Genomic DNA, 18,758 nt, shown 5'->3' on the forward strand with positions numbered 1-18,758 from the left:
TAATTATGACGATACTCTTTTCTGTTGGCATGCAGAATCGAATCGTTACTCCCAAAACAGTATTTTGCTAATGAATTTGGCAGAGTGGCGAATCGAGAATTTTGAGCAAATTGAGTTTTTGTATGCTTATGATTATGTTTCAGGTTATCTTTTATTTCCATCAAAAATTAGTGGTAAATCTTACTCACCGACATAGTTATTAAACTTTTGATTTGGAGGAATCGCGCCTAAGTGCGATAAATGAATTCGGCAGAGAGACGAATCATACTTAGCTGTACAAATCATGTTGATCTATAATATTGTATAGCGGGAAACCCCGAATTTTCTATATAACATGTCCTATACTAATATATTTGTACCAACGTATAGCTTTAGGCATCTTCTATCCAGTGATAATAAAATAAGTACAAACATTCCCCACATGATATTGCTGGGTTTAATAATGTGAGTGCGCGCCCGTGAAATGGGAAAATCCCGGAAAAAGTTTTTGCTAAATACGTGTATTACAGGGATGACTATTTATAACCTATATGGCAAGTTAAGTATATACATAGCCTTAGGACAACCAGTAATTTCTACACAAAAGCCCCAAATCAAGAATGCGTGCTATGGTTTACACTTAGTTGAATGCGTATTCGACCTCTCTCTGCGCAGTGGTAGAGACATTGAGTAGAGAATAGCTGTTAAAACGCGTTTTGAGGGATATATCGATTATTTCAGAACATGCAAGTATTGCCAATAATTCGTGTACATTCACTTCTATAATTTCATTTCAAATGAGTGCTCACTAATGTTCTAAATGTTTAGAAGGACCAATGGAATAGTACCAAGATTTTCAAATACCGTTTACTCAGAACAGCAATTTTGCGTATTCGGCACTCTGCCGTGTTCATAAGGAATCATATACACGTATAATTATCAAACCTTCGACAGTATCAGATTATTTAATATCAGATTCTAATATCAGATTTCAAAATATTTAAAACAGCACCTGTTCAATTTCATGACAACAATTATATCGGGTAATAAAATATTGAATATATGCATAAAAAAACATGATACTAGGTAGAAGGCATCAAATGCTAAAATAGACCAATGTAATAAAAACCGTATAATATCAATATACTATAGATTAAATCTAAATCAATTGCTTGTACTTTGAAACCATTACAGCGTATCAAGTTTTCTCTTGTATTGCCAGTTATATCAAGGCTCAATGAATCAGGCGAATGGAAAGATACACGATATATTGATAATAAAGTCATTTACAGTAATTAATCATGATTATTAAATATTCACTAGATGTTCTCCTGTTCACCTAACTACTAAATATTTAGCTTTGTTGTTAGAATGGTGTTGCACTGAAAAAGTATCAAATTTTATGCACAATTCAATTACCCCCACGACCCATTATTCAAAATCGCGCACTGTGATTTGTTGAAACGCGTCACGTGACAGACCATTAATTAGCAATAAAGTGGCAAGGGCAACGAACTTTGTCACTTACGCTTTGGCTACGCGCACTAGGCTACGCGTAGGCGCTCCACATTGAGGTAAACAACTTGAAATATTTGGGCAAAAATGTGATATTTTCTCTTTAAATCGCACTAGTTTGTGGTAATAGAATAGAAATAAAGGGTGCAGCATTATCCTTTACACGCAACTAATGTGTCCTCGGCAGTAAAAACGTGCGCCTCACCCATTATTTACGTTTCATACGTGAATTCTTTATACACAATATTACGCAACAATTTTCATATGTATAGTCAAACCTATAATCTGAAATGTAAAGAAGGACTTGATGTAGCTATTTTGGTTTCTACACAATAACACAATTATCTCGCATCTTTCACACATTGGATCTGTTGGTGACTTTTCTAATTGAATACATGTTTCTAAAAACGCTCTAAAATTATTACGTGATGATTTTGTATAGCTACATTTCATGCTCTAGTGATCAAAAGAGCCATTTTCGTATTGGTATCAATTTGCTACACAAGAGTATTAAAGGAGCCTGATCTGCCAAGTTGTACTTCTGACCAAATCCTTGCCAACAACTTTTCTGATTTCTTTGTTGGGAAACTTGATAAAATGATAACGAAGTATTAAAAATGTTGATGAATGCTCCTACTATGTCATATGAACTAGACCTTTACCAACTTGGTTGATGAAAGTATGTGCTCGTAAGATTGTTCCTACTGCGACATGTATCATTAACAATCGCTTGTTTCAGATATTTTGCCCAAGTGAACTTAAAATTGCATACATCAGACCTCTTCTCAAAACGTCTGGTCTAGATAAAGAGGACCGGAAGAACTTCAGGCCTGTTGACAATTTACAGTTTCTAGGAAAGATAATACAGCGTGTCGTTTCATCTCGATTGATGTCTGTCTATGCTGAGCAAAATGTCCACGATCCTTTCCAATCTATCTAGAGACGCAAGCACAGCATTGGGACTGCCTTGTGGCAATGGATTGTGAACAGATCACAGCTCTTGTATTACTCGATCTTAGTGCTGCATTGGATACTGTAGATCAAAAACAACCTTTAACACAGACTTGAGAATAAAATCGGGGTATCAGGTGAGATGGTGTGAATCTTACTTCAAGGCAGATTACAATATGTGCGTGTCGGGACCTCTTCTTATGAAGCTGTGGCGCTTTTAGTTAAAACTATTCTGTGCCGCAGGGGTCTGTTTTCGGACCACAGTAGTTTATTATATACACCTCTCCTGTAAGTCACAATAATTATACACAAATATCATCACATTTACGTTGACGACACCCAGATTCATATTTCATTTGATGCATCACAGAACGCAGCTGAAAATTCCATTCTTCTTCTGGAGTCATGTATTGAGGATATCTGTCAATGGATGAGAAATAATTGCCTCAAACTTCATGATGACAGGACTGAGTTTATTCCATTTTATCGAAACCAATAACAGACTTACAAATTAGAATTGGCGACTCTTCTATTTCTCCTGTGAAACAAGTTCCCAACATGGATGTGACCTTGGATGCTCAAATGACTCTTACCTCGCACGTATCTTCTGTTGTCAAATCTGCTTCATATCAAATCAGAAACTTGGGTAAAACTCGCAAATTCCTTACTGCACAGGCTACTGAACAATTAGTGCATGCATTTACCACTTCTCATTTGGACATTGGTAATGCTTTACTTCTCGGACTTCCAAAAGAACAAATGGATGTGTCAGAGAGAAGATGGGGCGAAAAACACTCTTTTTTCTCGGATCAACTTAGAAGTCTCAGAGAATTTTACTGGGGTACATACTGGGGTCTTTAGCTAAAATATCAGTAAGATCGAAGCATATTTCGCCCAGGCAGTAGATTTTCACAAAATCCCTAATTTTTGCTATTTATTCTTACTGTATAACTCTATAGTGAAATCAGTAGAAACAATCTGGGAAAAGTAGGCATTCAGATGCCATCCTAACCAATATTAAACAATTTGGTGAGTTTGTTTGGACCCACTAGAACATCACCAAATAGCAAGCAGTCTCCAATTGGTTACCAATTGGTTTTTTGCTAAAGAAACATAATTATGTAAGTTAAATATTATTGATATTTGAGTTGCTATATTAAGGGGTAGGGGTATCATTATGGAGCATTTTCCCAGATCTACTCAGTCAAATTTCCCAAATGTGGTATTGTTGCATAGATATGAACTGCAGCTTTGCCAAAAATAAATGATATATGATTTTCGGCTATGCATGTTTTGACCAGAGGTCAAAAGGTCACTCAGCCTTGAACAAATCAGGCGTCACATGACCCTTTAACCCCTGGTCAAGTCAGTGCTGCTCTCATATTTCATGTATTGTTTGTACTTTTGCAGTTCATATCTACCCAACAAGACCAAGATTGTGAAATTTGACTTGGTAGAACTGGGGAAATTCTCCATAAAGCTACCCCTACCCCTTAATTTAGCATATCAAATATCATCAATATTTAACTAAATACATGTCTTTAGCAAAACATAATGGTAACTAATTGGAGACTGCTTGCTATTTGGTGATGTTCTGGCGGGTCTGAACAAACTACCCAAATTGTTTAATATTGGCTATGATGTTATCTCAATGCCTACTTTTCCCAGGTTGTTTCTACTGATGTCTCTATATAGAGTTACACAGTAAGAAATAGCGAAATGTGCTTCGATCTTACTGATATTTTAGCACAATAGTACCCTAGACAAAATTCTCCGAGAGTTCCAAGTCGATCCGAGAATTTTTTTTTTCGTCCACCCTAATGCACATATTACAAAATATAGCCGGCCCCAGATAGATTGCATTACTTGTGCTAGAGTCATAACATCATATATGCATCCCGATTCGCCCTGTTTCGAGAAAACCGCGATTGAAAAGTCTGTGTTTGTATTTGGCTTCACACTTACTTATTTCTCAATACATTTTTCACGACAGAGTATTATAAACAAGAGACTTGAAAGCTTTATTTTGTTGAAATTGACATGTCCATCAATCGGGTAAAATGGTTTAGTATGGTATTATAGCTCTGTATGTGAAACGATTTTTAACAATGTCGGTACATTCCGCTTCAGTCTCGTTATGTTTTTCTTTGTACGTATATATCTCTATGTGATACGTGTATCGATAGAAAAGCGCTATATTTGAAAACTAAATGAAAAGACATTTTCCCTCAAAAACAGCAAATAAACCAAAAGAAAAGCTTTATATCACATTAATTAGAAAGAATTCTTTAAGTTGGTGCATTTGAAGAGGTCAATAACATATTGCTACACACCAATTTTCTAAAAACAACACCCATTTACTTCTGCAATTTTACAATCAATTGCTAGAATGCATATTAGTAAATTGAAGTAAACTATTAGATACGATTCTTTTTAAATAAGAGGTATGTCTGAAGGTATTTGTGATACACAACTGCCGTGACAATGCCAAAGAAAGTTAACCTGATAGCGTGTGTCACCAACACAGGCCATGTACTCAATCAATATATTGAAGACAGCTAAGACCTGTGTAACATGTGTAACTGACCCCCTAAAATAATGGCCATTATTTAAAAAAATGTAAGTTGCACTTACATACAAATTTTTACAATACAAAAACACTCAGATATCACTGCACAGATTTCCTTCCATTACACTGAATACAAAATCAATACAATTTACTGCAACTTTCAAATCTTAGGTTACATTGATTTAAATGTACGCTGTGACGTCATTGTTTAGTCAATTGCAGAAGTAAATTCTGATTCCAACGCATTTTTCAGATTTGTAATACAATTACCCATTTTTGAATAATGGTCATTATTTAAGGGGGGTTAGTTACTTTTTTTGAGATGATTATGTATTATTGTCCGAATAAGAAAGAAAACTTTTAAGTACACGATCTCCTCTGTTCAAAATCATTTGAAGAAGACAGTACAATCGATACAGGTAACTTTTTTTTTATAGTTTATTTGCCTGGCGTGCTCATAATAACGATGAAATGCCATACTTCATGTCAAAATTTGACCTGAAAACAAATCCGTGCTTGTAAATGTGCCTCAAAGCACACTCTTCCACTACAGTTGAAACGGTACTACTTTATGTAGGACGTTTTTGAGATTAGGTTCTTCTTTTAAGAAACAGTAAAGTGGCCTACTTTATTATAGTAGGGTACGACGGATAGGCGAAGGAAAGTTTAACGCGAAAGGTGAAAACCCTGTCTTTACTGTATCAGTTATTGCACTTTAAAAATTCCCATAATGCAATATATACTCAACATTGAATTGAAAAATACAACATGGATTTTTTTTCGATTACAATTAACCAATTAATAAATTCACGCTTTAAGTATAATTGACATTGTTTACTATGGCAACAAACGTACATAATAATTAGTTAAAGCATGCGGTGCGCAAAGATACTTTCAATAATAGTTCTTTTATTCATGCCGCTAAAAGGGTATCTCCAATACTCTTTAATATTTTTGGTGTAGGTTTTCTATATTCTTTCGGCATTCATTAATAACTAGTACGTGTTTTGTAGTTCAACGCGCTATTATAGCCGTGATGGTGAAACATTAGCTTACTTATGTGGTCTCAACATACTAATTAAGAAACAAGAAATTGGAGGCGGTAAAAGCTATTAATATAAAGAGTTATTAGATGAAAAATAAACCAAAGGGGTTAATGAAATATGGGTTACATTTCTCGGGGAATATAGCCTGAACAAGTAGAACTTCGTATTTAAATGGGTTATTCTAGAACGGTATTTAACATACACGTATGTATTAAGGATTGAATGTACTTTGCGAAGTTTCAACTGCTAACAAATTACAATAAGGATACACTGAATAACGATAAAAATATCACTACCAGAGAAGAGAGAGATAAATAGAGAGAGGGAAGAGGAGAGAGAGAGAGAGAGAGAGAGAGAGAGAGAGAGAGAGAGAGAAGCAGAGAAAAATAAAGCAAATGAAAGGGAGATGGGTAGGAAAGAGACAGAGTGAAAGAGAGTGAGTGTATCACCGTGTATGGTGGTGTGGGGTGAGACAGATATCTTAGAGAGTTTGAGATTTCCAAACGTCGTGTTCGTACCCCTTTCTATCTATTCACAATCTCTCTCCTGTATCGCAAGTTTTGAAAATATGTCCATTTAACAACATATTAAAGACAAATAAAAATTCCTTTAAAAAGGAATAGGGCGAGCCACTGAGGAAGTGCCAAGATAAAGGTGTAGTTATTTTATTCGAACTGAAATGGGATTGTTCATAATAAGCACGTTTGTACGTTTGTCAAATGACAAGTAGGGCATGTAGTAAAAACACACTGCATAATTCTTGATAGGCAATTGTTGTCAAAAGGGTGGTTCAAAAGAAACACAAATAATTACTACAGACACATGCAATGTAGTTTTGTAATTTTAATAATACTGGAAAAAGAATCTTATAAAGATCGTGATAACATAAAAGCACCATCATAACACAGTAGTTATTACGTTGACATTATTATGTAAATAAGTTTATGTGCATCAGTCATATCCATAACAAAATATGAATGTCATTAGATTAGTGGTGGTTGGCATATGAATTGTTTACATGTGTTTGTTAAGTCAATTATAATGAAGATGAAAGACTTAAAAGTGAAAGTTTGGCATTATTTTGAGTTTTGTTCGTGCAAAAATATAAGTAATTTTAATTATGTACATAATTACAAATCGTGTTATTTACCTGATATCATGATGACCATGATAATGACTTGCGTGTGTTGTGAGAAGTGCATAAATCTTCTAACAATTCAATGCTAATTTATTACAACAAGTAAATGGACATCCTTCAATGCATGACACATCATGACATGGCCAATAACACGCCGTATTTTCATGCATAGCTTGGTATGGGCTAAATGCATGTAGGCCCTACCCCATTTTTGAGAATCTCCTGTTCCCAACAGAAACAAATTTTTGATAAAGTAACTGTTTCTTATGTAAATTCAATATTTCCTCTAACCATCAATACCAAACATGTATTCTTTTGTGAAAAAAATATGCATGTACCCATTGCTTCGAAACCTATAAGTTTTACAACTCGCCACCCTCTGTTCCGGTCAAGTTCCATTGAAAACACATGCTCTGGGAATTACCCACCGATGAAGCGAAACCTCAACAGCCGGAGTCGATTTATGTGTCACTCATCCACTCCATAGCAATAGTAACACGCCCAATAGTTTCTGTCGACCCTAAAGCACATTCGAGCCAAATATCAAGGCATTCGACATATTTTTACTATAGGTACCTGTCCAATATTCATAGGCATCTTTCGATCTCAAACATTACATCAAATTACTAGTACATGCTAATGACCCAACCGGCAGCGCGTGATCGACTCATTTTATGAATGGCATGACGTCATTATACGCACATAGCGGTAATGACGATCTGGGAGCACGCACTTTCAATTGGGGGGTTTATATCGCTTTTCGTGCAATTTTTAATGGTACTATAATATTCATTGATAGTTTAAAGCAATTTGTTTCTGGTTTTTATTACCTTTTTCCGTGCATCGTGACTTAATAATGAATTATTATCAGTATTCCAAAATTAAGTTTTAGAATTTGGGAAACATTACGTTGAAATAAAATCTGTGAATATAAACTAAATAAAATATTCATTTACTCTGCAATGTTCATGGCCGGGCTTGATGGGTAGGCCTAGTTTTTGTATTTTGGAAATTCTGTTTATTGGTTTTCTTTTCCGTAGGCCTTTACAATTTATGAACAGATATTAAAGAAGAAAAATATTCCATTTATTTGCGTTTTTGCAATAAAATAAATGCCTTCGTCCGGGCCTGGACGAGGGCATCACGAATCACGTCACCCCTCCCCAAATAAAGATTGCAGTTTCTCCTCGGTCCGTAACTCCTTTGTTTGTCCATGTTGATGATGTGCATGCGCTGTGCGATCCTCTCTATCTCATTTACATACGAAATTGATTGCTTTCATGGGGTCACATCAGGTCAATGCGTGATAGCTCAACGACCAACTGTTGTTTATTCATTACTTCTGAAACAGCAGCGCGTTATGATTGGACCCTTTGGCTGTATGTAAATTAAGCAAGGCTAATTGTAGTTTGTCATCATGCCCGTGTTACAATAAATTTCATCAGAATAACATTTTCACATGTCATTTTTGTCTTTAGCTTTAAATGTGTCATAATATAAATGACGTTCTTTATAAGTTAACTTCCACGTTTACCCAAATATTATTAGCAGTATCAGGTCTCTCAATCTAGTATATACACAGATTTACAGCTCATCATACCCCCCTTCAGAAAGTCCAATTGGCACGGTACATGTATAATAATTTACTTCCGAATGGTACCTTGCGCCTTTTAGCTCCACTTATTCATTTACACCGATTAAAGGATTCTCGTTAAACCAGCAAGCCTGAGTGAGGGCGTTACTGATGTTACATCAGCAGAGCCAAGTGAAGGCCAAGTATCATTAACATATTCTATACGCTATGGTAAAACAACAAGCACATGCAAGCAAGTATTTGCCAGTATCAATAAAACTATAATGAGGCTATTAATGTAGCCCAACTGTACGTACAATCTGGCAATACCGCTCAGTCTGAGAGAAATGAAAAATATCTGTTACAATTTTCTGATTTGCATAAAAGTAATGCTAGTTCATGGAAGTTGTAAAACAATTATTTCTTTTAATACAAACATATTCCTTGGTAAGACAACTTTATAGCACTGTTGGAATATCAACATGAAAAAGTAATGACAAATTTAAATGGACACTATCGCCTCTGTAGTTTCCTGATTACATAGACAGCACGAATATTTCATTTTTATTCTGAAACGCCGTGAAGAAGTAAGTAGTACAAAACCCAGCGCAATATGGGTCGAAAATCGCTTCGCGATTTTCGCCCAATAAGTGAATGTTCTTAGTCATCAGTAATTTTGAACAGAGTTTTAGAAATAAATCTAATACGGGAACTTACTTTTTGCAACTATTGCTACGTCGCGTTTGGAACCACCAGACTTCATCAGGCAACTGATATATTGATTCATTATCTGAATCAATATATTATTGAAAAGTAACAATTTGGTGTTTTGCAAAAGTTCATTCTACAATTCATATACTTTGAAAATTTGCTTAATTTATTGTTGTTAATGAGTTATGTACGTTTTACAAAAGTGTTGTTGTTTCAGCCCTCTTTACAACATAACTGAAGAACCACATAACCTACAAAAGTATAATCTGTGATATTTGAATTCTTCTACTCGCTCACTATGAATTGAGCGATGCAATTTTTGCTAAAGCTCACTACCATTCGCAAGATGCTGCGAACTACTTTTTTTTGGCTGCTTCGACCAACAAAACCCCGTATACCCTTAATGTGTGAATAAATTTAAGTTCAATAACATTGTGATGAAATGATTGATATAATTAAAAGCATCCTGCCAGCTCAAGCAGCGATATTAATAAAGGCTTTACATATAAGTGTAGTAGCTGGTAACCTTGAACCGATGCATCATCTGATCGCTAATAATTCCATTCGGGTGGATTTATTAAGTTCATTCCTTCAAATTGCTGTACAGATGGTTTAAGAGCCAAGTATTGACAAGATAAAACATAGGGTTAAATGACCCAACCCTAATTCATAGTCAGTGCAAGGATTTTGATTTTGCATACACTTTGTTTAATAGAGTTTCCATGTGGGGTTTAATGAATCCTCGATTGCTTTATGCGCTAATCGATAACAGCATTTTTATGGTGACTTGTTTCAGGTAATTTGTCAGTAACAGTTCAAGTCTGTTCCATTAAAGCATCCATTTACTGCCTCGATCGCTTCATGGGTTGTTTACCCCAGTGTGTGTTTAAGAAACTCATTATCTTTATTTAAAAAATTCTATTATTCCCCGTCAATGAATTTTCTTATTTCCCGTCAACGAATTTTCTGCATACATTTTGATCTGATTTAAGAAATGTGCAAATGATACTCAATATCGTCTTTCCTCTCGATGTCTAAACAGTGTGCCTGATCTGATGGTGATCCCAGTATGCCTCGTATATCGCTTACACCGTGTGTCCACACAACTCGGTTCTCGTATTACTCTGTTTGTCTTTTAGTGTCAAGTCCGGTGTTACACGTGTAAGTTCCTATGTTTATCAACGTATTTCACATCGTTTGCAAGCTACAAAACGCAGTATGACTAAGTCATTGGGGCCTATATCGTTAATGGTGTTTCACCAACTTACTTATGTAAGCCTTGTTCTGCATATTATACATGTATCGTCTCATAAAACACAAGCGATATAATTAGTTGTTCTGTGCCAAAAAATAATCGCCTTATTATAAAACCTCGATTTACTCGTGGAATTATATACCTCAACTATGAATCGGTCAGTCCTGTTGTCTTTGTCTTTGAGATTGGTTCAATTAACATGTAAAGCATCGCCTAAGAGTGACCTTGGAACAGTGTGTAAAATAGGCTGAAACGGGCTACTTTGTCATCGGGCTATTTATCTAACCAGCCTGTCCTACGGACGCCCTTAAATGATGCCACTATAATAACTAGCAGTGGCATATCAACCCTAAAAGTAACCTCTCCCGCCTAAAATTAACCTGGCCATTATTGTATATGTAAATTTTTGTGCAAAATTTCCGAGGTGGGGCAACAGTGTAACAACGTCCAGCTGACCCGCTATCAAAATGACTTTACCGAATGGTGAATGGGCTAAAATAAGTATAAGGGTGGCCTAAATTTACACACTGCCAATAACATTGCTTTACGTTTCGTAATTGTTTTAGGATCATCATTATGGACTACTCTCAATATAGTGCTAATGATTATGGGTAATGCCCTTCTTGTCATTGGACCATTATCTTTTACTATGTACGCTGCATCACTTATAATTAAATCTCATGGTTTGGGTAGAATGATGACACCCAAGCAAATGTTATTCTGAATCCAACTGAACATTCCTCTATAATTCTCTGATACTTGAACAATGTATCTATGACATCAAAGCTTGGTCAGCTGTTAATGATTTGAAACTGGATGAGGACAAAACCGACGTTTTGCACTTTACATCTAAATTAAGGAAAACCTCTCCTTTGGACTGTTCTTAAATGTCTAGCCTCTCAAATCTGCTCGAAACTTAGGTGTAATTATTGAAAGTGATCTCAGTATTCATGGTATGAATGACAATTCTTTATACTTTGTACAAAATTGGTGTCATCAGAAATGTTGTTGATGTCGATACTACTGAAACTCTAGTCCATGCTTTTACATGAAGGCACTGCTACCAGAGCTCCAGCTTGTCCATGCCTTGCCATGCTCTCACAGTACCAGTTTTTAGAATCATATCTACTGGCAGGACCATCATCCACACTGCAGTTCACGTTTGGAATAGCCTACCAGATGGAGTATTCGGGGACATATCTGACAACGGCGCATGTGTCTGATGCTTACATGTACCTCTTCACTCTTGTTGTTCCTAAGCCCATGTGGTTGTCTTTTATAGTGCATTTGTGCCTATACAAGTTCTTTACCTGTGTCATTCCTCAAGGGTTATTGTTCACGCTAGCATTTTATAAAATAGCCTTCTCAATGACATTTCGGACTCACATATTGTATCTTTTATAAATTCATCTCTTAACTTTAAATGTTTACATGAACTTATTCCTCACAAAATATTTAAAATAGGAACATAAATTATAAAATTATTCAGGCACTTGCCCTCATCTTCGCAAATTCAACATCGTTGCATTAGCATGAAATGTGATCACTGACCAACGATATTCCGTCGATTCTACCTTAAATTATCTAGTCAAGTTCATCTAGCGAGATTACTGAGAAATACCCTTTATTATTATTGTCTGCAATGTTAGTGAAGTTAATCTTACAATTAAATTCACAATATGTGATGCGATCAAGCAAAATCAGTCGGACCTCGGAAATATTGATTTTGAGATACAGCCAAACAAAGGAAATATTTCCTTTTGTTTCCTGTTGTTTTGGAAACTCTTTAATTGCTCATATCTTTGAAACTGGTTGTTCAATTTCAATGGGGTTTTCTGCAAGATCCAGCTTTGTAAACGCTTTTTACTATCCTATAAGAAACTGAAAATTTAATATTTCCGAGTTCCGACAGATTTTGCTTGATCACATCACATATGTTATCAGCATTGTGGATGACCTATCACGCGTAGTTGATAAGAATAGTATGACTATCTACTGATAATCTGCTTGTGGAGAGTTCTACCACATTTCATGCTCAACGTATATCGTATTCACAACAAGCAATATAAGGTTAACCATTGAATATCACGTTTGATATCATTGGGGTGAAGACTGAAGATAATATTAGAAGATAAACGGTCTTCTGTTTATTTTACAATTTAGATTTTACCTTCTACTAGGATTTGTTCAATATTGATTCTGGCCTCTATGTATGTATGTTTGTAGGTTTACCAATTTAGCCACCAGTTAATAACTAGATGTTTTCATTCAACACTATTCAAAACAATCAATTGTTGTGTACCAGATGAAGATGCTTTTGGAAAATGACCTCTAACAACTAAAAAAGTAACATGAACAATAGATTAAAAGTGAACAAGACGGAAAAAATAAACTTTAAACGGCTTGCCTTTTATTTTAGTAATTAGAAAGAAGTTGACAAAACACGAGCTGTTTCATACACTTGGTGATCAATTAAAATATAATAAATATAGGATAATATGATATTATGATATGAAATAAGAATCAGTATTTGAATTAGCTTGATTGTTATTAAATTATTAAATATATCTTCTAATATTTAGGAGGAACCAACAAACTCGTTAGGCTATGCAATTTCGATACCAATGAAAGCTTACCTGGGATTCTTCGCAAAACAGGCAGAACGATTGGCCTCACAACGGCATAACAGCAGCCAGCAAAGAATCTATCAATAAAAAAAATACATGTCAATCAGTACATTGATCTGATTAAAGGAGAAATCGAATTATAGAAAAAGTTCACCTAAAGCACCTTTAAATTACGATTCCTGAACATAATTTCAATAACGCTTAACGTTCAATGAAGTTAAGTCACGATGATGTCATTATATAAGCAATTTCTCGTCATGAACCAGTTCAACAATGAGGCAGTTATGAAAACAAGCAAGCTTCGTTACAATATTGTACCAAAACAGTGCACAAAGATGTTAGCCTCAATCCCACATATAACACATCTGGGAGTACATAAGCATACGACATCACTCTTTTTATTGCAAACATATTTACTCAGTAAGATAGGACCCCGGGTGCAGGACACATTATATCGAATAGATCAACCAAATTTGAAGGGAAATCGGGAATCATAAATTTCAATTAAAAATGGAAACATGCCTTCTTAAAGCAATGACAAAGAATGATATTTAGGCGCTCATCAAATATTAGTACATGTAAATAATCCACAGCACGAGGCAATTTTATACATATATAACTATTTGAGCAAAACCAATGCTAAAGTACCTGTTTACATACATGAAAAAAACGAAAAGTTTTTATGAGAAAGCTTTATTAACACATAGAGATCCTCGATATTTCTTTCATTCAATATTCCTATTTCAACGTTAACTGAATGATATTAAATACGCCTTGATTTCCTTGCTTTAACAAATTTGAAGGTTACTGTTGTAATGAGGAAATTAAAAGCAAAATGATTGTTATGTACCTGCCAGCGAAACGGAAAGCATCCTTTTTGACGAGATATTTATTTAATAACAATCCTGATGCGCCTAATAATCTAATAATCTAATGGGAACGTTATTGGGCTATTCCATTTAAAGTCCACACTACCCCTGTGGAAGATTTTGGAAATATCTTCCACAAGGGAGTATGAATTTCAAGTGGAATGAACACATTAGACAGCTCCATTTGAATTAGGCAATTCCACCCTCTGAGAAAGATTCAACCTGAATCTTCCATTGAGGGAGGGTGAGTTTCAAATGGAGCTATTGTGTTCCATTTGAAATTCATACTCCCCCTGTGGAAGATATTTCCAAAATCTTCCACAGGGGTAGTGTGGATTTTAAATGGAATAGCCCATTGTAAATGCATGCATTGTAACTTAACCGAGGCATCATAAACGACTTACTCGCTACTGTAGCACATGGCCTAAAGGGGGTTGCTATATATTCAGGGCTATAATTACTCTACTAATACTCTGCTAAAAATACCATGCTTTATGAAATTATATTTTTATTTTTATATTATAAAAAAGTCTAAGAAACTGACAGTAATAATATACATATTGAGTGAAGCCTTGATATACTCGTATATATAAATCATTTTTAAAAGTTCTTAAACTGACTTTCAGCACAACAATTCAACTTACCTTGAATTTTCGATGTGTGACATACATCTTCATCGGAAGAAGTCATATAGTGTTGTGATGAACTTGCCCTTTTGTGGATCATTGGCGACTTTTGGTCAAATATGGGCGTTGTATAAGGTTAGTTGAATTTTTGTGCTGAAAGTCAGTTTAAACTTTTAGAAATTGTTTATCACCAGCTGGTATTACATTCGAGTATATTAATAGGTATAATAATATTATGTAAACATATCTTGCTGATCGCGGCAAAGGACGGTTCCAAATTGTTAAACTAAGATTATCATCATAAGGCATCAATTATACTAAATCAGTTATCATAATTAAAACTCCCGTGGACTATTACAATAAAACAATGTATGTTTTAATAAAATGCAGTTTAGCATATTCTAAAAAAGCAATCACCGACTTTAAGGTAGACGAGGTATTGTTGGTCGAAGCAACCTAAAAATCGATTTTCATTATCTAGATCAATATATAATTGAAAATTAACACCTTGATTTCTTTCTACAAACCGTATACGCTGCAAACTTGCTTAATTTATTGTTGTTAATTAGTTATGTACGTTTTACAAAAGTGTTGTTGTTTCAGCCCTCTTCACAACGTATCTCAAGAACCGCAGCACCTATGAAAGTATATCTGTGATATTTTAATTCTTCTACATGCTCGCTATGAATTGAGCAATGCAATTTTTTTTTTTTTTCACTACCATTCGTAAGATGCTGTGAACTACCAAATCACAACAGTTTAAAATAATTAATAACCTTAATACAAGATGTTGGTGAAGAAACAAAGGAATACTGTAAGTGAAACTGTAATTGACCTGCAATAACCCCATACCATATCATACATCTGGTAACATTTCAGGTTATTTTAACGAGTTGATTAAAACATCATTAGCGTGTTTTTAATAACCTTTTTGTATCGTGTTCACTGAAACGTCAAATTTCGTGTATAAATAACTCTTCAATGTGTCATTTATGTATTACTATTTTACTAGTGTCATGGCCTGTAGTGTCATGTATGATTGGGACCCTAGGGCGTATCGTTTTAAAACAATACTCTGGGAGGGAACCCGATATTTTCATACAAACATCTGGTTATCGTGAACTGATTTGATCTAAAAAGAATAAAATCTAAGCATTTTAAAGAAAGAAAGAATGAATGAATGAATGAATGAATGAATGAATGAATGAATGAATGAATGAATGAATGAATGAATGAATGAATGAATGAATGAATGAATAATACGTACAGTGCTATGAAATTCGCGCACGAAAGTTCGCTCAATATTTCAATCGTTGGAAGTAAGCGAATTATGCGACGTATTAAAAATGGCTGTTTTTTAATTCTTAGATTTTTTTCCAAAAGTATGGCTCCTAGAGCAAAATTAACCAATAAGGGCGTCTTCTTCAACAAACGATACAATATTGCTTTAAGTGCTGTATGCTAAACCACTAATGAATTCGCAAGCCATGCAGCTTCCTTTGAAAATACAGGCATACTTTAGTATGTTTGTACGTATCTCAATTATTATATTTTTGATAAAGATTCAACAAACTTGTAGAGCGCTAACACCTGTGAAATAAAAACGGGAGTGACCTCGGCCCATAACAATCCCCAAAGAGGCTTACATAGGTAGCATATGTCACTCAAACTGGTCATACATAACATGCATAATCAATACACAGAATGTCGAAACTGATGAAACCCAGTAATGTATTGTTGCCGTCATGTGAATACATATGTACGTACATGATCCTTTCTTTTTAAAATTATTTTCAGATGATCAGACAAAATACAATGAAAATATCATGTCTTTTATTACTACAAGTAACATTTTACAAAAAGTTTCTTTACCTGGCGTGCTCATAATAACGATAAATTTCTACACTTGGTGTTTAAAGTTTGACTTAAAAAAACCCACTATATCTGAAACGGCACTATATTATTGAACAGTTTTGTAGGACAGTTTTGAGATCAGTGTCTGCTTTTTAGGAAACGGTAAAAGTGGCTCACTTTCGTATAAGGAAAGTTTAATTCGACTGTTGAAATCACTTTCTTTGTTTTAATCAGTTATTGCACTTAAAAAGAACGCTTGACTAGTAAGTATAGCTCAATTAAAATATTGTAATTGTGTTGTATAGCACAATGTAGCTATGCTAGTCGTGATGTGAAAACATTAGTTTAACATACTAAATAATTATTACAGAAAAAATCGGGGACGATAAAAGCTGTTAATATGAAGAGTATATTGTTTACTGTAAGTAATTAAAAGCCGCATCTTCACTGATCCTTTCTACTGTCGCTTCCGGGTTGTATCGTGATCCTCGGCCTCATAACAAGACAACACGGTTTCGTGGCTCTGACCATATTAATAATTGGGATTGCGTCCATCATTAAGGATTGGATAACTCAGATGGTTAAGTACTGGTCTCGCGAACCAGAGGTCGTCATTTCGAATGCCGCTTCAGCCAAATTGTCTTTTTTCTTTGCTCCCATTCTTCATTTAATATAAACAGTTATTAGAAATAGACATAAACCAAATGGGTTAAACAATCTTCTGGAAGGATATAGCCTGAATAAGCAAAAATTCTTATATTTCAGAACTAATTTTTAACTTTCAGCTGTTGTTCCTATTTTTCCTGTATTAAATAACAACAATAATGGGGGATAATGGGGTAAGGATGCCTAGAACAAATGTGACGTGGTATATCAAAGAGAACACGTTTGGGCAGGTTATCAATAACATAAATAACGAGATATTTTGCTCCAATGCCGTTTTCCCCAATAAGATTGGACATTCCTGAGCGAAGATATCGAGTTATGGTATTAAAAAGTGGGAAAGAGAGAGCGGGGAGTAAGAGAGGAGAGTAGGTGTGGGTGGGGGTGGGGTGTGTGTGTGTGTGTGGGGGGGGGGGTGGGGGTATGTGTGCGTGAAATAGAGAGATACATAATATGTGAAGTTCATTGACACTGTAATGCAAAGAATACTATAATTATTAAAGACAACTTGTCAGCTCCAGCAGTATTTTGCAATGGTAGTTCATCAAAGTACATTGCAATCGTTTATACTCAAAATTTTATATTTAGAAGCATATTTGATAGTGCTTAAACTTGTGAAATAAAAACGGGAGTGACCTCGGCACAAAACAATCCTCTAATTGGCTTAACATCCGTAGCGTATGTCACCAACACTTGCTATACATACTCAATCAATAAACAAAATGTTGAATACAGATAAAACCCGTTAATGTATTGTTGCCCTCACCAGAACATTTTTACGAACATAAGCCTCCTAAGATGAGTAGAGATAATATTATTACACTACAACGCCGGATAATGAAAAGAATTGAAGAAATCCTTTCCGAATCCCAAGCAGGACGTTCAACTATATACAAACTCTTCACCCTCAGACAAATAGTAGAGAAGCATCTTGAAAAGAAGAAGGGCCGTTTCTGTTGCTACATCGACTTTGAAAAGGCCTTTGACTCAGTGTTGCAGGAATAACTTTGGAAGGCACTTGGCTTCTTTGGTTTCCCACGTATTATCAGTATTACTTTACGGAGCAAAAACCTGGACATTGCAAACAGAGGATGAAAATCGACCCTCACTTCCGAGATGATGTGCCTCAGAAAGATAATGGGAGTAACACGGAGAATCAGAAACACCACCATTCGCAAATCCTTGGGTGTTGCATTTTCCATCTTGGACAGAATAACCCGAAAGAGACTGCATTATTTTGGCCACATCCAGAGAATGCCTCTCTCGCCTTCCTAAGATGGCCTTTGAATGCCTCATCCAGGGAACCAGACCTAGAGGAAGACCACCAAGAAAGTGGACAGACTGCCTACTAGCTGATTGTAAAAGAACCAACCTAAGCTCCA

At 35.2% G+C, this 18,758-nt stretch overlaps 1 protein-coding gene across 1 annotated transcript in view; it reads right to left on the reverse strand.

Moving 5' to 3' along the window:
- LOC140143076 (bombesin receptor subtype-3-like) overlaps positions 1-18,758 on the reverse strand; it is a 113,077-nt gene that overhangs the window by 19,424 nt on the left and 74,895 nt on the right. The window contains 1 exon segment of the mRNA XM_072165125.1: positions 13,374-13,441. The gene's annotated coding sequence lies outside the window, so the exon portion shown is untranslated.

The sequence above is a fragment of the Amphiura filiformis genome, chromosome 20 (assembly GCF_039555335.1).
Source record: "Amphiura filiformis chromosome 20, Afil_fr2py, whole genome shotgun sequence".
NCBI classification, from domain to species: Eukaryota; Metazoa; Echinodermata; class Ophiuroidea; order Amphilepidida; family Amphiuridae; genus Amphiura; species Amphiura filiformis.